Below are 24,237 nucleotides of genomic sequence, written 5' to 3'. Positions count from 1 at the left end.
TTCTATTAACAAGCAAAATATTAACATGGAAATAAAAATCTTCTAAAAAGTCGTAGACCTACCTACTCTCTTTTTTTGATTAAAGAAAACCTGGAATTATTTTGTAGCATATTTATTATTTGCTAATTTTCATATAATGTAATTCTTCAAATGTTGTTACAAAATATACAATAGAAATCTCTTGGAGGAGATACTCTAGTAATTTCTCCATTTGTTTAAGATAGTTATGGAGAAGCAAGCTCAGTATTTATTTTTGAAGGTCAGAATTTAGACTTGATTATTTGAAGCAAAATTATTGTTCCTCAAACTCTTTTCTTTTTCATTTATGTGTTGTCTATAATTTAGTTTTTTCCCCAGTTATATTGAGCTATAATTGACATACAGCTATTCCTTGCTTTTTGAAAGACTATTTTCTGCCACTTTGCTTTTACAAAAGACCGCATTAGTACCTTTTTCACTAACTGAAAGAAATTCAAAGAAGATGTTCACTTTTATGAAAAAAGAGCATTTGTTTTGCAAGGATTATAATGGCAGTATGCATTTTGAGCAGAAAGAGTAGTACTCCCAAGACCCTTCACCTGGAACTACTCTCAACATCTCAGCATCTTAGCATCAAGCCATCATAGCCTTGAACTGTCTGTGAGCATTTGTACTTTATCTCAACTTATTTTGTGCATCCGTTAGCAAAATATGTTCTAAGGTAACTGATTGCTTCTTCCCTTTATGCTATTTTGGCTTATGAAAGGTTTCACAGGAATGTTCTACTTTTGGATAGTGAGGAAAACCTGTACAAGTTATATAAGTTTAAGTTGTAAAATATGATATTTGCTACACTTATATGTTGCAAAGTGATTACCAGAAGAGGGTTAGTTAATATCTCAATCTTCTCACATAATTACCATTTCTTTTTCTGTAGTGATAACGTTTCATATCTATTCTCTTAGCCACTTTCAAGTATGTAATACAGTGCTATTAACTATAATCATCATGCTGTATGTTAGATCCTCATAACTTATTCATCTTATAACTGCAAGTTTATACCCTATGACCAACATTTCCCAATTTTCACCACCTCCTAGCCCCTGGCACCCACCATTCTCTTCTCAGTTTCTATGAATTTGTTTTTTTAGATGCCACATATAAGTGACGTCATTCAGTATTTATTTTTTTCTTTCTTATTTTACTTAGCATAATGCCCTTAAAGCCCATCTGTGATGACACAAATGGCATAGTTTCCTTCTTTCTCATAGAGGAAATATAAATTTATATAATTTATATATACATAGGAATAAAAAAGATATATATGTATCACATATTATTTATTCATTTGTAAAGGACACTGGTTATTTCCACATCTTAACTATTATGAATAATGCTTCAGTGAACATGGAGTGCAGTTCCTGACTTCATTTCCTTTGGATATACACCCAGAAGTGAATTTGTGGGATCATATGGTAGCACTATTTTAATTTTTCAAGAAACTTCCATATTGTTTTCCATAGTGACTATACAAATCTACATTCCTACCAACTGTGCACAAGGGTTCCCTTTTCTCCACATCCACGCCAGCATTTATTTTCTCTTGATTGTATACTCATAGTTGTTCTAACAAATGTGAAATGGTATCTCATCATGGTTTTAATTTGCATTTTCCTGATTAGTGATGTTGGAGCAATGCTCCATGTGCCTGTTGCCATTTGTCTTCTTTGGAAATACCTTCCTTTAGCTCTTCTAAGGATTCTGAGGCTTCCTCAGATCTTCTGTAGAATAGGTCTGCTCCTCATTTCTTGCTCCCCCTCCAGTCGGTGTTTTGAGATGGATGCTTTCTCTCTACCCCCGGAACACACCAGACCATGTGCTGGCACACTCCCCTTTGCTTTTCCAAGGCCAGAGTCAAACGTAAAGGTTGTAGTCTCTCTCTGGCCCACAGATTCAGCTGATTTTTTTTTTTCTTTTTAGGGCTGCACCCGCGGCATATGGAGGTTCCCAGGCCAGGGGTCTAACCGGAGCTGTAGCCCCCGTCCTACGCCACAGCCACAGCAAGGCGGGATCTGAGCCGTGTCTGTGATTTACACCACAGTTCATGGCAATGTCAGATCTTTACCCACTGAGCGAGACCAGGGATTGAACCTGCAACCTCATGGTTCCTAGTCGGAATCTTTTCCGCTGCGCCATAGGGATGCGAACTCCCAGTCAGCTTTTTGAGTATGCTTACTAGCTCTCTGCCAAAGCTGGTTCTCATTGCTGTGAGGAGTGTGCACAAGGAGCTGACTGTATAGTGGGCGTGGGAGGGTTGTAGGTATCAGTGAGGTGCACAGAGCTCTGGGAGTGCCTGTGTGTCATGTGGGGTGATCCATAGTTGAGGTGTCCACAGGGCTCACATATGAGCTTCTTGATGGAATATAACATTTGTTAGTAGGATCTGCATCCCTTTAAGTGCCTTCCAAGCATCCTACCTACAGTTCTCCAGCCTCATCCTGACCCCCAGTCATTCAGCTTACAACTCAGTACTCTGGATGGAGTGAGAGACAGAAATGAGCCTCTTTGGCAGCTTCCCACACAGCTGAGGAAGCCCAGACTTGCTCTTAGGCTATAACTTTTCCTGTAGGAAAAAAATCAGGCCCTCTCTTGGTGCTGAGGTGTGCTGCCTTGGGGGAGGGGTGATGCAGGTAAGGTAAATCTGTTCCTCTTACCCTCTGCAATGTGTCCAAACTCTTTTTTTTTTTTTTTTTTTTTTTTTTTTTTTTTTTTTCTCCTCTAGTGGTGTTGCTAAAACTTCTTGGCTGGAAATCTGGACTTCCATGAAGATTCTTTCATCCATGGTGACTGTCTGACATAGTGTTCTCCAGGGGCTCCCAGCCTGTAGTCAAAATGGTCAGGAGCTGGTCTAAAGCTACTTCATGGTCCACAGCTGTGCCCAAGGTCTGCATATGGGTGGACAAGATTCCTCCTGGGCCCCTTAGTTAATGGTGCTGAATCCCACAGCATCTAGAAAGTTACCTTCGTCCACAGATAGATACCAAATTGCTGTTTAGGGTGTCATATGAGTGAGGGACATCTTATTTGGCCATGAGCCTGATGTCACTATATGAAAGCTCACTTCATTTTTTTCAAGATACTGTTAGCTTATACAAACACAGACAAGCAAATTATATATGTATGCAAGTGGAGATGTATGTCATGGAGAGTGTAGTGTGTGCTCATGAGGGCAGGGTCTCACGAAGGGGTGATCCCATGATCTTGGGTCTTCAGTTTTAAGGGTTCAGGAACAACAACAACAACAAAGCCAATGAGGGAGGCATTCTGCTGGGTGATTTATTTCATTTAATTCCATCCAGCAAATTTGTAAGAGAGGTGTTATCTCAGTTTACACAGATTAGGAATCTGAGATTCCTATGGCTTGCCCACTGCCCAAGGTTATGTAATTAAAGAAGTGGAAGATTTGGGATACAGACTTCACTCATCTAACACTGAAGCCACTTTTTTTTTTTTTTTTTTTTTTTTAAAGCTCTCTGTATGTGACTTATCTGGGGTAGAATGGGCCCCAGGGGACTGATGTCCTTTGCCTATCAAGAGGGAAAAAATGAAGAGAAAAAAAAAGAAGAAAATCAGGGAAGTAAGCATCATACAGAGTAGCTGTGGACACCTCTTCAATTTGAGTTCTGTACACAGTAGTCACTCAGTTTATCTGTATAGTGCAGTCTCTTCTCTGGTGTCCTGCCCTGGGCAACTAACACGGAAACTTATATCACACTCTTCAGGCTCTGAATGGCTATCCTGTTGGGGTTTCTATTTCAATGCACATGCACCAGTTTTTTAAACCACATCAAAACAAGGTTAACTTTTTACTTATTAATTTTTAAAGTCGGAGGGAGCTTATTAAAACTTTCACTCTACTTTCTCTTCACAAATGTCATCAGAGAAGCTTCCATGGAGGCAACCAAGATCAGAATTCCTTCTACAAAATGGTCAAAAACGTAATTTGCTGCAATTTCTTTGCAATTTCAAGGATATTTTCTAAATGAAATGGTAGGAATAATTGAGTTGCAGAAAATTACAGTCTAAACCATCTTGGCAATTTTTTTCTTTTCTTTTTTCTTTTTTCTTTCTTTTTTTTTAGGGCCACAGCTACAGCCTATGGAGGTTCCCAGGCTAGGGGTCTAATTGGACCTATAGCTGCCAGCCTACACCACAGCCACAGCAACGCAGCATCCAACCCATGTCTGTGACCCACACCACAGCTCACGGCAATGCCAGATCCTTAATCTACTGAGCAAGGGCCAAGGATCAAACCTGTGTCCTCATGGACGCTAGTCATATTCATTAACTGCTGAGCCACAACAGGAACTCCCATCCTGGCAATTTTTGACAAGCATTTTTTTTTCCCCATCTAAGACAGGACTTTAGCTTCCAGCATGCAGAAATAGAGTTTTTGAAAAGCATTGTGATTTCCAACATAGAACACTTAGTTGAAGATTTTGTGCTATTTCAAAGTGCAACTGAACCCCAAAAGGGAAAAAAGGATGTGGCTATCAAAATTATGAACACAGGCAAATTCTGAACCCAGCAGTGGGAGCAGAAAGGAAGACTAACAGTTGAAGCAGGCTGAAGAAATGAAAAGATACATCTTAAAATTAACGGTCACCCACTCTTGTTCTGCCTTTTTTAACTAAGTCAAACGTCTATTGCTTAAAGCTGTGCGTGTTGCTGGTTCCTCACTTCTTTAAATAGCACTTGCAGTGAGTGATAATATAACAACACAGGGCACAGTGTGAACAGCCAACAAGAGAATCATTTAAACAAATGGATTTGTAAAACATGATTGTTTTAAGCCTGTCCGTGTCAGGACTGCAATTTGAATTAAACATAAGGTGACTTTTTTCACTGAATCAATAAGTGCAAATAACATTGCTCGCAACCATGTTTTATTTCACAGACAAAAATGGTTCTTAACAGCTTTCTGAAGGCTATGCTTCAGCCACCTGCTGTTTAAATTGTTTGCTTTTTCTTGCAAAATTTGTCCTTTTGCAACATTAAAACCAGCAGACTTGCAGTCAGCTCCCTTGGGGCTAGAGTCCAGGGATTTTTGAAAGGCACTTTTCTTAACGAACACCATAACATCCTACACCCTTCCTACTGGCATACTGGAACATGAGGAAGAGAAGAAGGGTTTGCCTGAAGCTAGTTTACCTAAAATCTTACTAGTATCAGCTTATTTGCAATCAGAGGCAATTTCTACCTTTTTTTTTTTTTTTTTTTTTTTTTTTTGCAAAGAGAGTGGTCTAGTAATGCATGTGAGTTCAGGACTTCTAAAAAGTTGGTTTTATTGATAATTCATAGTTCCATAGTAAATCCAGGTTAGTGAGAAGTTAAGGAAATAGATGGCATCTGTTCTGTCCTTGTCGACTGCTTCTATTTTGTGAAATAAAACAGAGATCATTATAACATTTTTATTCATGTAGTTATTGGGTGTCTCGAAAAGAGAAGTAGTGGTATTGGGTGCAGAAATGTCCACAGCTGTCTTCAGCTTGTAATCTTGAGTAATTCTTGATGCATAGTCTGGAGAAGGGAAGACAAACTAATTTAAATGGTATTTTATTATCTTTCTTTTGGTTGGCCAAACTCATAGAAATAAGTATTACTAATTTTCATATCATTCTAATCTTCTATTCTTCTCAGAATTCCAAAATGAATACATGAAAAAATGAAGTCATTGATCTTGTGGCATCACTGGGGAAAAATAAACAAACTAAACCCACCAGAGGGACTACTTATTAGACATTAATGCATATTTGAGATGAGTCATTCTCTGAGTGCATGGTTTTCATGATCTGGAAAACAATGTGTGTTTTGTGCAGAGTGCAAGCAGGGCACTTGAAATTTAGGCTGAAAAATAAGTGATATGATGAAATTGTCAAAGTATTAAAGAAAACTAATACTCAGCTCATAAATATTTCATGAAGAGTGATGATATATTTTTTTTTCTTTTTACTGCCGCATCTGCAGCATGTGCAAGTTCCCAGGCTATGGGACGAATCAGAGGTGCAGCTGCCAGCCTAGCCTAGCCGCAGCCATGTCAGTGCCAGGTCCAAGGTGCATGCAGTTTGCAGCAATGTCAGATCCTTAACCCACTGAATGAGCCCAGGGATCAAACCCACATCGTCATAGACACTTACGTTGGTTTTTTTTTTTTTTTTTTTTTTTTTTACTTTTTTACTTTTTAGGGCCGCATCCCAGCGGCATATGGAGGTTCCCAGGCTAGGGGTCGAACTGAAGTTGTAGCTGCCAGCCTATGCCACAGCCGTAGCAATGTGGGATCCCAGATGCGTCTGAAACCTACACCACAGCTCACAGAAATGCCGGATCCTTAACTCACTGAGCGAGACCAGGGTTCGAACCGGAAACCTCATGGTTACTAGTTAGATTCGTTTCCGCTGCACCACAATGGGAATTCCTATGTAAGGTTCTTAACCACATCTAAGCCACAACAGAAACTCCTGATGATATATTTTTAATAACCAGTATTATTTTAGAAAGTTAAATAAAATCTTGAAACTTACATAGTAGTAATGTTTTCCCCAAAATAACCTTACCTCTTCCCCTAAAATAAATTCTACTCTTTAATTAAAATTAAATGTTAGTTTTAGACATATGAAGTAAAATCTATGCAATAGAAATATATCTGGGAAAAACGGTTAGTCAGGTTGAAAGTATTTTAAGATGGATCCGCTATAATTTCTGCCCTCTGATTTTATATCTTGAATAATCCCTTTCCTCTGAGTGTGAATGGAGCCTGTGAATTCCTTCCAGCCAATAGGAAATGACAAAGAAAAAGGAACTTTGAAGATGAATAAGGTTCCCAAATCAACTGATTCTGAATGAATTAAAAGGAATATTTTCCTGGGAGGGCCTGGCTTAATTGGGTGAAAATCCTTAAAAGACCAGTTCTCTTTGAAGTTAGAGGCTCATCTTGGATGCTTGATGAAGTAAGCAGCCACAATGAAGAAGTAAATCTTTCAAGGAATTATGGGCAGCTTCTAGGAACTCAGTGTGGCAGACAGGCAATGGCCAGCAAAAAAAGAAGCTGATACCCTCATACAAGCACAAATAAATGAATTCTGCTAAGAACCTGAATGATCCTGGAAATAGATTCTTTCCCAGTTCAGCCACTAGATGAGAATGCAGCCCACTCAATAACTTCGGTGCTGTATTTTGAGATAATAAGTAGCTAGAGGAGCCAGTTAAGATTTGCCCAGATTCCTGATCCATGGAAGCTGAAAAAATAAATATGTGTTGTTCTAAGACACTGAGATGGTACTAGTTTACTATGTAGCAGTAGAAAAGGATTGCACTTTATGAAGGTACCTAAATCTTTATATATTGTCTGTCTGCAAAACATCTCCCTCTCCCACCCACATGTATTCACACAATAGAATTCAATTTAAATGTCCATATGATTTTTTTTTAATGAGTCATTTTAGTTAGTGCTAGAAACTTTGGAAGGTACCAGCCACAAGAGATAAAATTTGAGAATAGCAAACACTACATGATCTTTAAGAAGTCCTCCCATATTTAGAGAAAATAGTAAAAGACAATTTTTAGCCGTTTTCCTTTGAAGGAAGTGTGTAGACACTGGAAATAAGAAAAGAAGATTTAAACATAGCTCTTAATTTGAATGATCAAGTGCTGAAATAAAGAAAGAATGTGGGGACAAGATGGGAAATTATTTGGGAATAATAGGGATGCCACATCAAGCTTGGGAATAATAGGGATGCTCTTTGACACTGCTTATCTTTCATGCTACAGATATATTTCCTAACAAGCAAGACGAGACCTGGAAGACTCACCATGTAACTTAATTTTAGGCTGGACCAAAATAGTAACTTGACCCTTGTATACAAGCTTCACAAAAACAGTAAAGAAACTACCATGCAAAAGTAAATTTCCCCACTTGGGATGATCCATGATCCCTGTTCCTCCCAAATTCTAACTCTGATGATTTTATTCATGCTCTAGTTTAAAATTTGAAAGAAAATTAGAGTAGCATCTAGATTTTTTCAAGGGACCCAAGGAGACTCCATGCCCATTATTTTGAAATGAGTACCACATCATATTCGCCCTTTAAAACTGAATGATATGTGAGGTTAGAGGGCTCGCTCAATAACTGGACCAACTACATTCTTACTGAGGCTTATACAATCCTACTCAATCAGCCTGTTTATTACTCTGTATCAGGAATTCTGTCACATAATTTATTTGATCTTATTCATTACTGTTTACTCTCAGATATTTTCTTATTTATTGTTTATTTCACAAGAACATCAACTTCAAAATGGAAGCTTATTAATGTACTGTTTAACACTGAATGTGCTTAGCACATATCTGAGGATCAAGTATTATTTATCCTATAAATACATTTCTAGTGATAGTATGGAAATAATATTTACTTATGTATAATATACCACAGGTAGAACAGAACCATTGAAAATTGAGCTGTTATGATACAGGTTACAGATTAGATTTAACAGGGTGCTAGGCTGAATGCAGTTCAGATTACTGGGTAGTTTATCTTACTTTCCACTTAATTTGATAAGAGATAGTTTAGCTATATCTTTGTAAACTTGATATACTGGCCATGCTGTCAGAACATCAGATCCGAACCTGGTTCTGTTAACAAAAAGGTAGTTTTTTTTTTCTTTAAATTTTTACTTCCTACAGTTTCTATTTCCTTGTCAAAATATTCTAATGAAATATAATCATCTTACTTTACTTGTAATGCACATAAAACAACTTTCCATGACAAAATAACTTTGGGAAATCCACAAAACCAAGCTTCCTATTAGAGAACTCAATTAACATTTAGCATATTAAAGAAGGTCTTGAGAAACCCAGAATAAGGTAATATCAATTTTTGTTACCCTCCAATTATCCAAAGTTATTTGAATATTAAACCTTTTACTTTTCTTTATAAAACATCTTAAAACCTTCAGAGTACTGGTCAATACCTTTTAGTAATCCTGGACTAGGTAGTCTTCTGATTCTTTCAAAGAATTTTCATATGATATGATAAATATATACCACAGGGAAGTCAGAAGCATTTGAACATTTTGACAAAATGAGGTGGTGTATTTATATTAATAAATAATGTATAGAATGAAATAATATATTTAATAAAGAAGATATTTACCTTTGTATGAATGTCATTGAAATAGTTTCCAAATATGAAAATAAATTATTCCATAAGGAAAACTTTCAATATATTCCACGAAGGCAAATAAAACAACCCCAAATTTATGATTAATATGAAACAAGACTATAAATTAGTGATAAAAATTTAGAAGAGGAAAACTCATTGACCTGGAATTTTGGAAAAAAATTTTTCTTTAAAAAAATTTTGAATCAGAAAAGAAACCAAGATAAAAATTACGTAATATATGGAATGGCTAAAATTGTACACACAAGAAAATTCAGAGCCTTACAAAAAGTAAAAATATACATTAATTAAAAAAAAAGACATGTTAACAATATTGATTCTTCCAATCCAAGAACATGGTATAATTTTCCATCTGTATCATCTTCGATTTCTTGCAGCAACATCTAAAAGCTTTCAGAGTACAGGTCTTTTGCCTCCTTCAGTAGGCTTATTCCTAGGTATTTTATTCTATTTGATGCAAAGGTAAATGGGATTGTTTCCTTAACTCTTTTTGATCTTTCAAGGTTAGTATATAGAAATGCAAGGTATTTCTGTATGTGGAATTTGGTATCCTGCAACTTTACCAGCTCTAGCAGTTTTATGATAGCATCGTTAGGATTTTCTATGTTTAATTTCATGTCATCCACAAATAGTTACAGTTTTACTTCTTTTCCAATTTTGATTCCTTTTATTTATTTTTCTTCTCTGACTGTTGTGGCCAAGAATTCAAGAATGATGTTAAATAAAAGTGGAGAGAGTGGACATCCTTCTCTTGTTCCTGACCTTATCAGAAATGCTTTCAGTTTTTCACCACTGAGTATGATGTTAGCTGTGGGTTTGTTATATATGGACTTTATTACATTGAGATATGTTCCCTGTATGCCAACTTTCTAGAGAGTTTTATCAAAAGTGGATGTTGAATTTTATCAAAAGGTTTTTTTTTCCCTGCATCTATTGAGATGATAATTTGGTTTTTATTCTTCAATTTGTTAATGTGATGTGTCACACTGATTCTACAGATTCAAAGCAATCTCTATCAAGTTACTAAAGCCATTTTTCACAGAACTAGAGCCAAAAAAAATTTAAAATTTTGTGGAAATATCAAAGACACCCACATATCCAAAGCAATCTTGAGAAATAAAAATGAAGCTGAAGAAATCAGGCTCCCTGAATTAAGACTATACTACAAAGCTATAGCTATGAAAACAGTATGGTGCTGGCACAAAAACAGATATATAGATCAATGGAATAGGATAAAAAGCCCAGAAATAAACCCATGAACTTATGGTCAAATAATCTAAGACAATGGAGGCAAGAATATACAGTGGAGAAAAGATAGTCCTTTCAATAAGTATTACTGAGAAAACTGGACAGCTACATGTAAAAGAATGAAATTAGAACACTCTCTAACACTATACACAAAAAAAAACTCAAAATGGATTAAAGATTTAAATGTAAGTCCAGATACTATAAAATTCCCAGAGGAAAACATAAGTGGAATACTCCTTGATATAAATTGCAGCAATATCTTTTAGAATCCATCTCCTGTAATATTGGAAGTATAAACAAAAATAAATAAATGGGACCTAATTGAACTTAAAAGCTTTTGCACAGCAAAGGAAACCATAAGTAAAACAAAAATACAACCTACAGAAGGGGAGAAAATATTTGCAAATGATGTGATTGACAAGGGACTAATTTCCAAAATATACAAATAGCTCATACAGCTCAATTAAAAAAAAATCAAAAAATGGCCAAAAGATTTTAACAGATGTTCCTCCAAAAAAGACATACAGATGGATAAAAGGCACATGAAAAAAATGCTCAACATTGATAATTACTAGAAAAAGGAAAATCAAAACCACAAAGTATCACCTCATGCTGGTCAGAATGGTCATCATCATAAAGTCTATAAATAATAAATGCTTGAGAGGGTGTGGAGAGAAAGGAACCCTTCTACGCTGTTGATGGGAATGTAATGGTATAGCCACTATGGAGAGTATGGAGGATTCTTCAAAAACTGAAAATAGAGTTACCATATGATAAGCAATCCTACTCCTGGATTATATACCCAGAGAAACTTTAATTTGAAGAGAAACATGCACCCCAGTGTTCATTGCAGTACTATGTGCAATAGCCAAGACACAGAAGTAGCCTAAATGTTCATCAACAAATGAATAACTGAAGAAGATATGGTGTATATATACATGATGGAATAGTACTCAGCCATAAAATAATAATGAAATAATGCCATTTGCAGCAACATAGACGGACCTAGAGGTTATCATTCTGAGTAAAATAACCCAAAGATATATATCATATGATATAACTTCTATTTGGACTCTAAGAAAAATTATACACATGAACTTATTTAGAAAACAGAAATAGACCCACAGAGATAGAAAATAAATTTATGGTTACCAAAGGCGAAAGGGAGGGAGGGATAAATTAGGCGTTTGGGATTAACAGATACAAACTACTACCTATAAAACTACTAATATCCACAGGTAATATCATGGCTTCAGAAGGAATCCACTCAAGGTTAGGGATGTTTGTGGGTTTTTTTTGCATAATAACTAGTTTCTCTTTTAAAAATAAAACTCCCTTACCAAGATAACTCACTAAGTCCATTCGGAGGAGGTATGTCCTAAGAGTCTAACTGGCTTTTTCAAGAGAGGAATCACAAAGGGAGTGGCCAGTGCAATGGCAATGTAATTCCCTCACCTCTTCAGATACCACTTTCTATAGCCCAAAGATTAGAAACCATTTGAGGAAATGTGTTACCTAGATTGTGCACAGATTGATTAAGTTTCTCCAAGTCTGTGGCCTAGGTTGTGAAGAATATCACTGATCCATCAAACTCCCTTATCCAATAGGTCCAATGTCCTTCCTAATTGGGACCCTTTAACAGTAGGAGAGTTCCATATGATTCATTAGGAAAAGACAAAGTGCTACCAAAAATGTTCTTTCAAAAGTTCTGCTTTAAGCTGGAGCTGTGCCCAATGACTCACTATTATTCTAAGTGAAAGAAACACAGGGAAGCCATCAATCTCCAGAGTGCAAAGCTATTTGAGCTACCCAGGAGGCTGATGTCTACTTCTGAACACAATGGCATTTCCACTAAGATCTAGTCAATGCTCCTGTATCATTCCTTTCACCTTCCTTTTATTCTTCAGTTTCTGACATCCTTGAGTCTATCAGAAAGACTTTCATGTGAAAAAAAATACAAATTTAATATATAGCATTTTCATTTTTTTTACTTACTCTAAAATAATCCCTGAGATGATAAAATTGATTTTAAAAGAAGTAAAAAATAATGTGAATATAGAAATATATTACATCTGAAATAGCCACAATTCTGGCATGAAAAAAATCACTAAATTTTATTTATATGAATGAATATTACCGAGCTTTTCATTCAGCCTTCAAAAAGTAAACAAAGGATTTATCTAAATTTGCCTGATATTTCAACACTATTTCTATTCGTTTGCATGAGAAAAAAGAAGATAATGAGTGTGACATTTGTTATTTCCAAATAAAATAGATTTGTAGGGCTTGTTGCTCAGAGACCACTTCACTTCATTTTGAAAATTAACCCCAAGGTAGTTAGCACTAGGAGGTAACATTGAGGGTAGCAAAAAATCTTACTTTTAAAGCCTTTCTTCCTACAAGTTTAATGGAGAGAGACATGAAAATATACTATCCAGTTATAGGGTTTGATTGTCTTCCCTAGAAAATAAATACCTCTAATTACCAAAATGTCAAAAATAAAGGTATCTAAAATTTCAATATCTACCTTTACATCTTACATTAAGAAAATACTATTTGAAACAAAATGATAAGAAAAACTAACTACCAAGTTGAAAGAACTGTCATGTTAAATTTGTGTTATAGCTGTTTAGGGCATGTTATAAACCAAGATTGCATGGGCTCCCAGGAGCTCTTCCTTCCTTCCTCCTGCCTAAATTCTCCTTTCCACCTATCCCTGCCCAGATCCACCCTGCACACTGGTTCCTGGCTCTGTTTTTAGGACTGTGACTAGAGTATGTGATATGTGTGGAGGTTTATCAGTTCAGCCTGCTCCAAATTTCTGTAAATCCAGGATTCTGTTTACCCAGCCAGGCACCAGTAAGGCTCTGCTTGGTAGCTCAGCTCATTACAATGCAGGATTTATCTACTGGAGGGCTCCTGGTGAAGATGCTAGGAAGTCACCTTGACACCTTGAGAATCAAATCTCTTTTCTATGTTAAGTTTCACTTGGCAAAAACTAGCAAGAGATCTCTAAAGACCACACCACCAAATTTCTGTGCTTTTCCTGGGGCTTCCTCTTCCATAGGGCTTAATAGACTGGATAGGGTCAGCATTCCTCTCCTTTGCAATTAATGATTAACCTCTCTCCTTTTTATTAACCTCTCCTGCCTGCCTGATCAATGCCATAACTTGGTTATTTAATGTTCAGGAAACATCAAAAGGTTGTTTCTTTTTACTCTAGAATTTTTAGGCTTTGGAATATTTGTACATGTGTAGCATGTAACATTTTAAAGATAAAATAATTTTATACAGTAGTTTTCCCACTGTGGGAGAGGGCTTCATCTGATAAAAAAGAACTCTTACCCAAAGAGCATGCTTGCCTTCTACCACAGAAAGCACTTGAAGCTTAGCAGCACTCATTTGTCTTGCATCCCAGATCTAAGTGTTTTACCCCAAATCATGCAGCAAGTCTGGTCTCCTATTATTCTAGTTCTGTATCTTTTCTATTACACAAGTTTACCCTCTCCTTAGTTTATGAATTTTTGCTTGAAGAAAAACAAGTGCTTAAACTGTCTAGTACAAAATTAACCTGTCTTGCAATTGCCTTTTTCTTACAGGCTAGCAAATTATATAAGCCAGTATAAGAGGGAAGAACATTTGCTGGCTGAGTTCTAAGAGATGGGAGTTCTAGTTCTGATTTTCTTGTATCTTCACATTTAGTGTTTGACCATTTATTTGATCATCTTCTTTCCCATTTTCCTGAAGGAATATTAGACCAGGATATCTCTACAGAGATTCTCAATTATAACATCCTGTAACACTCTACTATTTGGAGTATACATTTATAACGAAAGCAAGCTACTTAAGTTACATTATTTTTTCCTACTACTATTTAATCTAGTGTGAGCCAGGTGAGAAATTTTTCTGTGCCTTTATACCTAAGGAATTTGACTTCTCTTTGCCCCACTAAGTAAATGTAATATGTAATACGCATTCCATAAATATATGTTGATTTAAAGGAGGAAAGAGTAGAGATAGAGGAATGGAGAATAGTTTAAAAAAAAAAAGGCATCTTTTCTCTCCTAAACTGACAAAATCTCCTATTCACCTACATTGTAAGGGGCAGACTAAATTATGATCTATCCCTGGAAACTGACAACCTTGACAGTTTGTTTTCTTTGGCACAGAAAAGCCCCCACTCTTCATCCAAGTCTTTCTTTTCTCTCTCTCTAAATTATGGGAGTCATGTTTTTCTTCCAATACTGGTTCTCCTCTGTGCTCTTAAGCCCTGCAGTTACTCAGTGTAATTGACTGCATGACAACTTGAGATAGAAGTAATGTAGGTCAGCAATCTAAGTCACATATCAAACTAAGAAGGTATTATGGGACAAATCACATTTTAATCAGTTGGAGCTTAGATAAATGCAGGAACATTGATAGCATTTATGGTTTGTATAACAGCCTGTGGTGTGACAGAGCAATAGCACTTTGAAATACAGTCAGTAGATGTTAATTAATGGTAAATCATAATAGAACTCCTGTGGTATTACATGATGTCCATGTGAAATCTCTAATAATTTATAATGCTTAATGTGATCCCACAGCATGTCACAAGAAGTGTGATTATTTGTAGCTCTGCTTAATCTGCAGCATAAAATTTGCTTTGAAAGCAATGGGATGTACTGCTAATACACACCCTATCCAGGAGTATTCCTCTTGCAGAGGCGTTTCAACTCTTCCAGAATCAAGATATGGCATCAAATGCTCAACTGGAACATAATTGTACAGTGACTAAACATTACCTCACAGAAAATACATAAATACATTTTTCCAGGAAATAATAAGTGCAAAGTAGTTTCTTAATTACTAGTTCATAGCTGCCTGGTCTCAGATGCCATGATTTTGAGTCCCTAATGCTCTAATCTTAGGCTAATTACATCCTTGACATCTAATTGTTCTGTTCCTACCCTGACAGCCACTCTGTTCTTTCAAATGCTTCCTGGGGAGGTATGAGAGGGAAAGGGAAAGAAGAGGCTTATAATAGCAGACTAAAAAATTTAAGGATACTTAGCCCTATTCCCCTAATTTCTCAATCCTTTAAATTTCAAGAGTAGAAGAAGCATGCCACACTTTAATGATACGTTTCCTCCACATTATTAAAGTGCTCCCACCAGTGTTATGTTAGGTGACGGACAAATGAGTCAAAAAATGCTAAAAAATGCTAATTGGATTCAACTGTCCTTTTTTTTCCCCTAATTTGTACCCACAAATCAACTCCTGTTAATCTACTTGTAAATATCACTTGCAAAAATATGAGAAGCAAATGAACAGTCTTCAAGTAAATAATGTATACTTTTTCCAGAATCATCTTCCATTTCCCTCCTCATTATTCATACCTTGAAACCGAAACTAGAGAGTGAGGGGCAGAGAATTTCAGTTGGAGTGAAGGACTTCATTTGCCTCTTTCTGTGCAAAACCAACAGACCCTTAGCCCAGAGGAAAAAAAAATTCAAATTTCTTCCTTTTGAAAATATCACAGAAGCAGCTGCTCCTCAGCTATTTTGAGTGGGTTTCCTGAGAACAGCTTGTAGCTGCAATATTGTATATGGTGGATGGTTGGCAAGAGCCTGGCTGTGGGAGGAGAATAAGGAAAACTGAAAACCAGTGCAAGCTCTGGTAACTGACAAATGGAGTTGGGGATGGAGAAAAAGGCCATACCCTACCTTGGAAAGAAATGAATGGGAAGGCAAAATTACCCCATGGCAGAAGTGTTAGCCTCTTAAATTTATCTAAATCAAACTTAACACTTCCAACTTGTTAACACAATTTTATGCTAGAAAAGACAGAGATTAGTGTTAAAGACAACAGAAAGAATCAAACAGGATAAAGGAAGAAAACTAAATTCAAATGTAAATGAAATTCCAGGCTGCAGAAAGGCAACAGGTAACAGCCAGCCCACTTTTTGTGCTGGGTTTGACATCTCAAAGACAACAGGGGAGGAGCATGCATATTTGTCCTACACTGTTTTGCATATTATATCTCTGACTAAAGGCTAAAGAGTTTTTAGGCACCTTCTCTGAGTCATAGTTACTAATCCCTGTTGCAAAAAGGAAGCATGGTTGACCTGTGGATGCTGAGATAGGAGACAGAGCATCAAGAGAAGAGCATCAGTATCTGAAGTCAAGCTGAAAAAACAGAGCTTTTTAGGACCCTCATTCTTAGTATTCAGAGCGGTTCAAAGCAGCAATTACTTTTCAACCTTGAGCTGCTAGAAAACACCCTCCTGAAGACCTTAAGTGCTGCTTCCCCAATCTTCTGTGTTTTTATTTAAACATCTAGTCACAAGATTGGAGGTGCTTATCATCTCAGCATCTCAAGTCCAGGTCTGACCTGGATCCTCCAATAAGAGGTCTTTGTGTTCATAATAGTTTCACCTCATTTCATTTCAAAAACGTAGAAATAAACAACTGCTCTGACTGAGTCACATAGAATCTCCATTTTTTATCTTTGTTTCTGATAACTCCTCATCTCTACTCTTAACTGTAGCTTTGACCACATGTAGATATTTAATTTTAAAAGAAGTCACAGACTGATGAATGATACAAGACAAATAGAAAATATCGTTGTGAACATTTTGAAACAGCTCCATAAAATATAGCTGAAAGTAATGCATTTCCTAACACCAGAGAAATTGTTCTTAGTGAGTCTGTTGTAACCTCTAGTGCTTTGGAAATATGAAAGAATATTCTGGTTACTGCAATGTCTGAAGTCACTCCTGGACTTAAATGTACAAGGCATACTAGAGATCCTGAAGTGCACTTACAGTCCTGCACACTTGAAGAACTGTCCTACATTCTGTAACACTTTCAGGTATCTCACAGGACCATCTGAAAGACAAAGTACCTGTTTATAATTTCCTAAATCTATAGCATAACTCTGTTTTAAATATAAATGTCAGATACTTTTTGCATAGGTTTAATACACATTGACTATTCTAAAATGCAACTGTGTAAATAGAGAAAAGACTGTACTATCTTTGGACCTTTACCAGGAGTTGATTACTATTTTGTAAAATCACAACATCCATGGCAATATCATTCATGAAAACTGAGTTGCGATATAGTGCAGTCATCTCAGACTGCACACATGTAATCACATGTATGGTGATTCTACATGTTGGTCTGAACACCTGACCACTTCATTAGCTGTTTCATTGTTCTCATGTCCAAGCATTTGTACCTTGGAAACACGTATTTCCTTTTCCTAAATGGAACCTCACTGGACCATTGAATGAAGCCTTTGTTATTATCAGGTAACTAATTAGCATAAGACAGAGGCCATATTTCTTGGGTTTCCATGAGTGGGGAATTTTCATGCAATTTTTCTTTTTTTGGTTTTTTTAGGGCTGCACCAGCAGCATATGGAGGTTTCCAGGTCGAATCAGATCTGTAGCTGCTGGCCTACACCACAGCCACAGCAATGCCAGATCCTTAACCCACCGAGTGAGGTCAGGGATCAAACCTGCGTCCTCATGGATACTAGTCAGTTTCATTAACCGCTAAGCCACAACAGGAACTCCTTCATGCAATTTTGATCTGAAACCTTAACTCTCCCAGTTTGGTCCAATGTCTACTGTGTTCTTTGCCACTCTGACCCTTGTAATCCGGTTTTGTCACTTTTCTCTTTTGTCTTACTTCTCCCTCTTCAAGGTGTGACTGACAATTTTTCTGGATTTTAATAACTTAAATATTTGCATGAGTTAAGTTTGATACTTTCCCCCTCCTCCTAAAGAGTTCCCTGCCAGGTCAGTATCTTAGATGATAAAATTATCCAAATCAAAAATAAAATGTTTCTCTTTTTCCTTTAATAGGGTGGATATAGTGACACAGACTCAAAGGGCTAGTCCTTATAGCCAATAGGTTCCTACAGTAGAAATACATGCATTAGACATTATAGCCACTGAAACAACTCAGTTACCTTCCCTTTCTCTGACTGAACTGATTCTAAGTGACTTGGTATATTTGGGTTTCTATCAAGAATTTCCTATAGAGGTGAAACGGAATTGATCAATTGGCACAAGTTTCATGTACTCTTTGCACTTATGTTGAATATTGCAAATCAATAAGTTGACATTATTTCTATGCAAATCTTTTGTGACTTTAGTTGCCTTATTCCATTCTCTGGGTCCAATTAATTCTGGGTATGCTGGCAAAATAAAGTTCACAGATAAGCAAAACTGAGAACCAGACCACAGATCAAGTATTCACCTTCGACAATATATTAACAATTAACTTCCAAAAGAAGAAAATCACTCTACATCAAGACAATATGCTGAAATGGAGGAAGCTTGAAACACAAACTTTAGAATAAGAAGTATCTGGGATTTAATTCATGGTTAGACATTTACTACTGTTTGACATTGAAGAAATGTTATTGAGATAGTTCCTGAGACTTATTTTAAATGCTTAACACACATGAACGTGCCCATACACACATTAACTTGGTACTTGAAATTTTAAATTTTTAGATGGCACATGCTTCCTGCTGCTTGTAGTAATAAGAATAGGCTTTATTATAAAAGAAATGACCCAGGTTCTCAGAACAAAGGGGATGTCTAGGTAAAGGATATATATAACTAGGACTTATTCTACCAGCTCCTATGATGGAATAGCGGACCATGATATCCCTGTGATGTCAACCACTATTATGATGGAGAAAACTAACCCTAGATTGGTTTCCTCATGTTTGAAGTACAGCCGATAGCTCTCTTCTTGCTTTCTAGCAATAAGAATAGCAGTTCTATGACATCCTAAGTCTTATCCATGAATATGGTGCCTTCAGAATATTTTTGAGTAGCAGCCGCTATAGTCCCCCAGTTTAGCAGAAACTGTAAAAGTGATCCATGTGGAAACATCCACCATAAATACAGGGAATAGTGGTTTATATTTTAGCTGGTACACAGAATCTTTGTATTCCTCTATGGTGGACACTACAGAGACCTGGTGCTGGACCATGGATAGCCATGGCAAGAGAATGCCAGGGGAAACTCAGAGCCTATCAAGCCTCCAGAGCCAGGATAAATCCCTGCTTGAAACATGTTACAGTTTTAGTTAAAAATAATAAAGCTTTCTACTTGTTTAAGCAATAGAGAATTAGAATTGCTGCTTTTACTTTTGGAAAATTCATAGATCTTGTGGTGGAGGGAATTGATCAAATACTGTCAACACTTTTTGGGTTACAATTCTTAAAAGAATCCAAGACCCATCCATTAAAACAGGTATAATATTATCTACTTAACTGAGTAGTTAGACATAATATATATAAAGAATTTGTAAGTAACAGGAATTTAAGACATGTTAGTTTTTCAACTCACTGTTATAAATCAGAGCTGGCCAGTTCTTTTCACCACAGTAGGGGGAAAAAACTATGACTCATCCCAACAGCCACATGCTTATGAATAACACTCATTTTTGTTACATTTTCATAGTGAGAACTTTTTAAAGGTGATTCACAGAAGATAAATAAACTTCTAATAAATTGTAATAATTTGCTACCTTCAGAAATATAAGCATCAGGCTAATCTGCAAGATTTTAAGAAAACTTCCAAAGAACTAAAGATAAATGAGTTCCTATATTCAAACTGCATTAGAATAAATGGAACTCATGATATTCTGTGATAGCACTATCGGTATGCTATTCAATTAATGTAGATAAATTTGGGCCATAATTTAACAGGTTTGAGAAAGTGAGGATGTTGGGGGGAGTATGTACTTTGAAATATGTGATGTTAACAATTGTGTGCAATAGGAGGCATTCACAAAAGAATTTCATGATTTTTAGCATATGACAGGAAACAACAAAACAAACAAAAAAAATCAGTGAGCAAATCCTGAGCCTATGTATACTAAATTCATGCAAAGAAATAGATGTTGGTTGCTTTGCTGTAATTATTTTAGGATATATTATCATTAGACATATAGAGGAAAAATTCTATAGTGGATAAAACCTAAGGAAAACAGCACTATACTCTACCCAAAACTGTACTATGATGTCCATTAACGTGTGAAACTTTTATGTTGTACTATATTTAAAGGTGAGTAATCTTAAAAGAAAAAGTCCTTCCTTCGAGGACATTATGTTTATGATAAGACATTGTTTTTTGATGAGAACCAAAATATAAGAGAACTCATCTCACAGTATAGACACTGCTTATTTTTTAAAAAAGAAAAAAAAAACAGAAATAAGCTAGACTCTTACTTTACCCTTCATATCAACTCATAAAGGGAATTTTTATTTTCAGCAATGTTGAAAATCTGACAACCTGACATGCATAATGAAAGATAGCCCAAAATATGAAGGGATACAATAGATTAATGCTGAGAGAATAGGAAGGAAGTCATATTTTGTTATCCTGAAGAAAGTACAATGTCAGAATAACAGCCATACAAATGGAGAAATATAAGAAAAAAATCTAATGAGATACAAAGATAAGGAATTGAGTAAGGAAATAGATTTGGAGATGCATTGTTACTCAGACTCATAAATTACAAAATAATTATTAGATAAAGTCTAATAAGTGAAAATTATTTGAATCATGCCTTCAGAAATATTACATGAAGTAACTATAATATGCTAGTATCATGAAATAAGTGAATCACCTCTTACAATTTTTATTTTAATAGACTTTAACTTTTAGAGCAGTTTAAGGTTCATAGCAAAGTTGAGTAGAAAGTACATAAATCTCCCATATACCCCCACACATGCATAGCCTCCTCCATCATCAACAATTTTTTAAATTGTGTGTGGGGGAAGAGGTATAATAATCACTACTGAGAGGAGAATAACGAATGTTTACAAAATTTGGAACTAAGTAAAACCCGCTAATAAATGTGATTAGCCATCTGTATGAACAATAAAAGAGATTTTTCTGAAGACTTGTCATAGAGAAATCTATAAAAACACAGAATCAAACAGGATAATAACCAAATGTAATGTGATCACAACTAAGGAACCTAGAAAATATTCCCTTCACTTTCTTTAACATAATCTTTAATCACACAAAGCATAGGGATATGTACCTCAGGTAATCTAGAAAGAGAGGCTGACGTGTAACAAGGACTGATCAATCTGCTTTTGATGGAGAGAAGGCCCAGACTGGGGTACTCAAGTATTTGGTGAATGAACACAGCTGTCAAAACCATTATGTTCTCCAAGTTACTTGTCCCTTTTGCTCCAGGTTTGGTATATACGCTTCTAGCTATAACTGACTTCTGATGTAGATTGGGAGAGAATAAACTGACCATTTCACACAAATTTATAGTCCACTTGCATTTATCTTTTACATTATATGTTAATCATCTGCATTATGGTTAAAAGAAGATCATTTTCACTCATTCTAATCAACACTGTCTTTCATAATATTAGATTTCATGTATGCAATTGAAATTTTTTAATTAAAGGATAAATTCTCTCTAATATTTGTCATTGATAAAGTATTGTTAGCCTGGCTATTCTATGCAATTTCTTTTTGTTTTAGCCAAATAACTAAAGGTGGTCTAAAATAAAGCAAGACCTTAAACTGTATTTTACCATTACAAAGCAGTCACTGTAAAGAATATAACGGCAAATGTTACCTTTTATATATTCATATGACTATGCGAAAAGTTTAAAAATAATGTTTATTTTATAAGAATTTAAAGAAGCAACAAAAATAGTGCAGAATGTGAATGATTAAATGACTAACTGTATAACTAGCATAAAGCATAAAGTAAGATTTGCCTTTTTCTTTTTTTTTTTTTTACTTATTTTGTCTTTTGAGGGCTATACCCATGGCATATGGAGGTTCCCAGGCTAGGGGTCTGATCAGAGCTGTAGCCGCTGGCCTATGCCAGAGCCATAGCAATGTGGGATCCAAGCCACGCCAGAGCCACAGCAATGTGGGATCCAAGCCACGTCTGTGACATACAGGATCCATGGCAACGCTGGATCCTTTAACCCACTGAACAAGTCCAGGGACCGAACCCGCAACTTCATGGTTCTAGTCGGATTCGTTAACCACTGAGCCATGACAGGAACTCCCACATTTAAGTCTTCAGATTTAACTTGGATAGATCAAGAGGAAATAAAAAACTGTTAAAAATATATATATAGGGTTATAGTTTCTACTTCCATTGCAGAGATCTGGAAGGAGTACCATTTCCCCTTTTTAACAATAATAATAATAAAAAAAATGACAGATTGAAAAGTCCCAAATTTTCTCAAACCCACCAGGAAGCTGAGGTTGCAAGGTAATAAACTAGTTGAAAATCTAAGGAAAGACAAGTATATATTGTGAGAGATAGATTAGAACTACCTGTTTAATTGGGACAGATGCAGCCAGACACTGTTACAAAGAATTGAACTGTCCACAAATTGGTGGATGCTGAGTATGTGCTGATGAGAGTGTGGAGCCCCTGAAGAATGCAGATATATGGAAAGTTTGAACCCCTTTAAAGGCTCTTCTTGCTGGACCTCACTAACTGAGTTCTGAGAAAATGTCCTTCATGCTGTAGACATGGGCAGCTGCCAGAGAGAGGCACAAAGTGCCACACAAATAGTTCTCTACTATTTCCCCAATGGACCGAAACATTAAATTTCAGGGAAAAGAGCAGGAAAAATGTCATTATTAGGACACCACTGAAAACTTACTGGTTTTAGGAAGTAAGAGGAAAAAAAAAAAAAAAAAAAAACTCTGCCTGAGAGACAGGAACAAGAACTAAGCCCAGAATTGGTGGAGAGCAGAAGCACTAAGAAGCCACACTACCAAGCCAGGGACACATTGCCTCACTTACGACTGAGGCTTAAGAGAAAAGGACCCTTTATCTCACCCCAACAAACCTTATACGCATCAAGCATTAAGTAACATGTAAAAGTGAAATGTTGCTGAAAGAATTGCCAAAGCATAAAGACATTTTTGGCACAGCACAAAGAGGAGACCTAAAGCTGAAAAATCAAAGAGATATTGAAAGATATTCTCTTATAGTCTATAACAAGTCATATTGGAGCCTGAGGAAAAAGGAAAAATGTGTGTCCCAATACACACTCATCATACTAGCCTCTCATACTTCAAGCCAAGTGAAAAAAAGTGGATAAAAGTTCTACAATAAAAATGTGGATAAAAGTTCTATAAAACATACACATGATTATTTATAAAGTTGCCCACTGAATTTGCCTACCATGGTCAATATTCATAACCCACACAGCAAAAGAGTCAATGCCTGAGAACCACAGGCTGTCCCTACTGACATAAGGTCATAAAACAAACAACGACAACCTGTCTTTATCTTACAGTTTGATATTTGTTTGTCTTGAATTTTTTTTCATTAATTAGTTTTTTAAAATACTGAATTCAAATATTACTTACCTTGATGACTGAGTTTTTAGCATCCCCTTATATTTTGCACCTATTCAAGTGCCTCACTTATCTCACCCTAGTGCTAGACTTACAAATCAGCCTCCATTCTGAACATATGATATCTGTAGAAAATTTTGAAGCCTATAGTGCACCTAGAGTATTACAAATCTCTCTGAGCAAATACGAATCTCAAGGCTAGCTCAATGCCTAATTATATTGACTCCAATACCCACCAAAAAGCCTAATAGAAGGAAAAAGTGTCTATTTCCAGTAAGGGCAAAAATCAAATCAAATCAAACCAAACCAAACTAAAAATCCTATTTACTTCAGACTCGAATGCTCTATATATTTGCTTTCTGTAAAATTGTAAGGCATACAAAAAAGCAAAGAAAACTACATA

The 24,237-nt window shown here is 36.0% G+C and overlaps 1 long non-coding RNA gene across 4 annotated transcripts in view; it reads right to left on the bottom strand.

Annotated features, from left to right (window-relative positions):
• Window positions 1-24,237, bottom strand: part of LOC102165284 — a 329,937-nt gene that overhangs the window by 128,016 nt on the left and 177,684 nt on the right. The window contains exon 4 of one of the 4 annotated variants that reach the window (XR_002346117.1): window positions 5,241-5,559. The exons of the other annotated variants lie outside the window; for them this stretch is intronic. This is a non-coding gene — a long non-coding RNA (uncharacterized LOC102165284). Of the gene's footprint in view, window positions 1-5,240; window positions 5,560-24,237 lie in introns of those variants that run through there. 4 annotated transcript variants of the gene reach the window in all.

The sequence above is a fragment of the Sus scrofa genome, chromosome 1 (assembly GCF_000003025.6).
Source record: "Sus scrofa isolate TJ Tabasco breed Duroc chromosome 1, Sscrofa11.1, whole genome shotgun sequence".
Lineage (NCBI taxonomy): Eukaryota > Metazoa > Chordata > Mammalia > Artiodactyla > Suidae > Sus > Sus scrofa.
The sequence above is the reverse complement of the archived record's forward strand: the minus strand, read 5'-3'. Positions and strand labels throughout refer to the sequence as shown.